Source organism: Ixodes scapularis, unplaced genomic scaffold (genome assembly GCF_016920785.2).
Source record: "Ixodes scapularis isolate PalLabHiFi unplaced genomic scaffold, ASM1692078v2 PGA_scaffold2__306_contigs__length_199485367, whole genome shotgun sequence".
Classification (NCBI taxonomy): Eukaryota; Metazoa; Arthropoda; class Arachnida; order Ixodida; family Ixodidae; genus Ixodes; species Ixodes scapularis.
Window position 1 is genome coordinate 79,406,190 of NW_024609857.1, and position 4,330 is coordinate 79,410,519.

General features: G+C 46.1%; 1 pseudogene; it reads left to right on the forward strand.

Annotated features, from left to right (window-relative positions):
* Positions 1 to 3,110: 3,110 nt before the first annotated feature.
* On the forward strand, positions 3,111 to 3,837 carry LOC120838390 (annotated as a pseudogene).
* The last annotated feature ends 493 nt before the right edge of the window (positions 3,838 to 4,330 follow it).

Here is a 4,330-nt window from a genome sequence, read left to right on the forward strand (position 1 = left end):
CATCTTCGAAGACTGCTTCAAACCGCCAGGAGGACCGCCCCACCGGCCAGGACCAGAGCACAGACGTGAAGCCGATGCAAGCTGCACCGACAGACACTGGCACGGCTGTTCCGAAGTTCAGGAGCTGTGAAGACTGGGCCAGCACGGATGAAGACGGACAGGTGCTACCGGACCAGCGCCTTAAATGGAAACCAGTCAGCCAGCGGAATTTTCGATACGACCCAAAGACCCGGATCCCGACTGAAGCTCGTCGTCAAAAGGACTCTCAGTAGGTTCTTGCATGCACTGTGATGCTTTCTGGCGCATTTCTTCTTGTTTGATGCATGACCCCCTTGATATGAGTGTGGTGAGAAAAGTACTTGCATTAACTCGCAGTGTTCTATTTAAAATTAGTTACTTTTAATTGCGTTAGCTTAATTGCACGAAAGAGACAACAGTGGTTACTGAACACCCTCTTAGCAGAAAGAGTTCACGTCGCACTACTGCAAGAAACTAAATTAACCGCTCAGCATGCTAATCAGGCCGTCCAATTTTTCGAAAACCACTTTGAACTCCGGTATGTCAACGCCATTTCGCATAGTGCGGGGACAGCCGTACTAATTAAAAAGAAAAGCGGCATTACAGTATTCCCTGAATGGGAGACGGACCGAAGTGGAAGAATTTGCGCTGTAGACGTGTTATAGAATAATGAAGCTATTCGGATAGTCGCAGCGCATGCGGCAAACCAACCGACAGAAAGAAAAGGTTTTTTTCATCAGCTCCGACAGTATATCACCACTCCGGCACACACACTACTGGGGGGTGATTTCAACTGCGTGACTCGGGCCAAAGATTCGTCGAAGGGACTTCGACAGGACTCCAGCATAGCAGAACTTAAGAAGCTACTTAGAGATTTTGATTTGCAAGACGTAACTGAATTTGTACAAGCACCATCTCCCGGATACACTCATTGACAAGGGGAATGTCACTCGCGACTAGATCGCATGTATGCTTCGAGTGGCTTGGCGGCAAATACGATAGCCTATAACGTTATACCAGTAGCTTTTTCAGATCACGCTCTTGTTACGGCGCAGATAGGGAAGGAAATGAAAAAGCAAAACTGCGATTCATCCTGGAAAACGTGGAAACTAAACGAAAGCGCGCTTGAGGAAGAGGAGCTTCAGCAAGAGTTAAAAAGGCTTATCACAGAGAAAGCGAAAAGTCATGAAGTGAACGCTGAGCACTGGGAGCTGCTGAAAGAAGAAATAAAGATGAGCGCAATCGCCTTCTGCCAGAAAAAATCTATGGAAAGGAAATCCGCTAAAAGAAACCTGATGAAGACATTGCAAACTTTAATAAGAGAAGAAAATTTAACACCTGGCTTGTTTACGGCTGACATTCAAGAATGCAATGCCCAACTGCTGGAACAACTAGAGGAAGAATATCGAGGGGCTATGGTGAGGTCAAGGTTACGCACGCTCGAACGGTCAGAAGACCCCACAAAGATATTTAAAACGCGCGAACGTGAGCGCGCGTGCCGCAACAACATCCATGAACTTCAGAGCGGAGAAAACATACTCTCGAAACCCGAAGAAATAGAATTAGAGTTAGTCGCCTTTTTTAGTAAAATGTTAGGTGAACAAAAATCTCCGAACAGACAAGCAATGAAGGAAGTGCTAGCAGTTATGCCCAAGGTGCCGGAGAAACTGGTGGAGTGCCTTAACGGGCCCACCAGCGAGGCGGAGGTACAATGTGCAATTAAGGATCTGGCACCAAGGAAGTCACCCGGGGTTGATGGGCTCGGCGCAGCTTTCTACAAAATGTTTTCATCGGAACTAGTGCCAGTTTTAACGAAAGTGTATGCGGATATATATAATCGAAACCTCCTTCCACCTTCAATGCGACAGGCAACAACGGTACTAATTCCAAAGCGGAAAAGCGATGGGTCAATCAGAAGTAGCGAAGACTTTCGACCAATAAGCCTTCTGACAACGGCTTATAAGATCCTAGCAAAAATCATATCAAAACGCCTCGAAGTTGAATTTCATACCATTGTTGGAAATCATCAAACGTATGGTTTTGAAAATAGATCGATATTCACTAATCTGCATACAATGAGGATTACAGCAGAAACGGCAGAAGCGATGGGACGTCCTACGGCTGTCCTACAAATAGATTTAAAAAAAAGCGTTTGACAAAGTGTGTCACTCCTTCTTATTTTCATTATTAGAGCACTGTGGAACCGGACAATTTCTGGTCAATTTCATCAAAATATGTTACAGGGACATAAGCACACGGATCCTTATCAATGGACGCAAGTCACGCTCCATTCCCGTGAAGTCGTCGGTACGCCAAGGATGCCCAATGTCGCCCATACTTTTTGCTATCTATCTAGAACCGATGTGTAAGGCAATCTTGAATGACCTCATCATAGAAGGCGCAAGCCTGGGTGCAACGTCAGCACGGTTGCTGGCTTACGCGGATGACGTCACCCTAATTGGTCAAAATCATAAAGATATAGTGCGGGCCGTAGAACTTGTAAGGCAGTTTAGTGACGTTTCTGGAGCTGAAATTAACCCCAAAAAGTCTGCTGGAGCCTGGCTGGGGCCGTGGGCATCCAAGCCAAAACAATTCTTGGGCATCATGTGGTCCACATCCATTTCCAACTATCTTGGGGTTGGGCTGGGCACAGAGCAGCTGAGGACCGTACTGGATGGCATTCACCTGAGCACACTGAGGACCAAACTTCCAGAATGGCAGGGCAGATACGTGCCGCTACTGAACAAAGCGGTTATTAGTAATACAGTATTTTTTTCCACTGTCTGGTATTCGGCGCAAGCTGTTCCATATAGGCAACTCGACGTGCAAAAAGTGCATCGGTTTTGTGCAACGTTTGTGTGGGGCTCTGGGTTTGAAAGAATGCGCAGAAACAATCTCTTTATCAGCAAGCAGAAGGGAGGGCTGGGACTTGCAAACCTAGACATAAAATTGAAAGTGCAACGTTTCCTTGTCTTTCGAAACCGAGCAACCAGCCCGGTGTTAATGGCGGCGTTAAAGGAGCTCGGTGGACCATATCTGGCTCCATGGACTAAAGAGACCGTTGGCACTCCAGATAGGACCTCGATCCTACGATACTATAGAGAAATTAGAGATGCGATTCGTTTTTTTGAAGAACGTTTTTCGTGGGAATACCTAAACAGCGTCAAACGCAGACGTCTTTATTGGGACACTCTAGACCTGGTAATGCCGCCTCCAATGTATCGCCAAATGTTTCCTGGCTGCGAAAAGTCGAACGTGTTCAAGCGTCTGAGTCTATACCCAGTTCGGCCAGGGATAAAGGATTTTTTTGTGCGCTTTCATACCGAAGTTTTGCCGGTCAAGACCTGGGAGGAACAAAAAGGTTTTTTTCTGCCTTGGGGAGTCAATTGTGTCATCTGCCCTGTTCCCGAAACACTGCAACATACATTCATGTATTGTACTTATGCAGAACTATTTTGAGCTCAGCTCCGCGCGGAGCTTCGGATCGATCTATACCCAACCTGGTACAGCATGAAGTTTCTAGACACACCGGAAAAGCAACAAAGCAGATGTTACGAGCTCCTGACCCTGATCGGTTTGCATGCGATATGGAACTCGCGTACTGATCACACCTTGGTACGAGAACGAGGGAAGTGTGCGTGGCGCCACTTCTTAGAGGGATTTCACTACACGTCATCCATCATAAAAGAAACTTCGTTCAAGGAGACGGAACACTGGGAGAGGTTCAGGACCCTTTTAAAGCTATAAGGTCCCGAAGGTATTGCACTCTTTGGAAAGGTGTGGCTACGCAGACCAACGCGACAAACAGCGTCACGCTGAAAATGTGCGCACAATTTTGAGAGGTGTGTCAGAAGTGCTGACCTTTTAGGTTGTAAATAGCAAAATGTTTTTAAACAAATAAAAGCCAAGCTAACAAAAAAAAAAAAGAAAAAAAAAGCCGGGGTAGCGTAGTGGTAAGACGTCAGCCCTTCACGCCTTCCACGCAAAGGGGCGCGGGTTCGATCCCCGTTGAGGGCGTACGTTTTCCTTTTTCTTTTCTTGGAACATTTGGTTTTGTTGAGGCATCTGGCGATAACTTACATTTCTTTTACAAATAAAAATAACACTGAAAAGAAAAAAAAAAAAAACGAATGTTGTGGACGAAATTTTGCCGAACTAAATGATATTAGGCTCTATTTCCGTGGTTGCATGGGGGGAAATCGGGGTTTCGGTTGCCGGTTGAATGCCGTGTTCGGGGGAGACTAAGTGGGTACTTATTTAATGTGCAGCAATCTAGAAGCCATTGCTACTAATATAAGAGTGCAAACTCCAT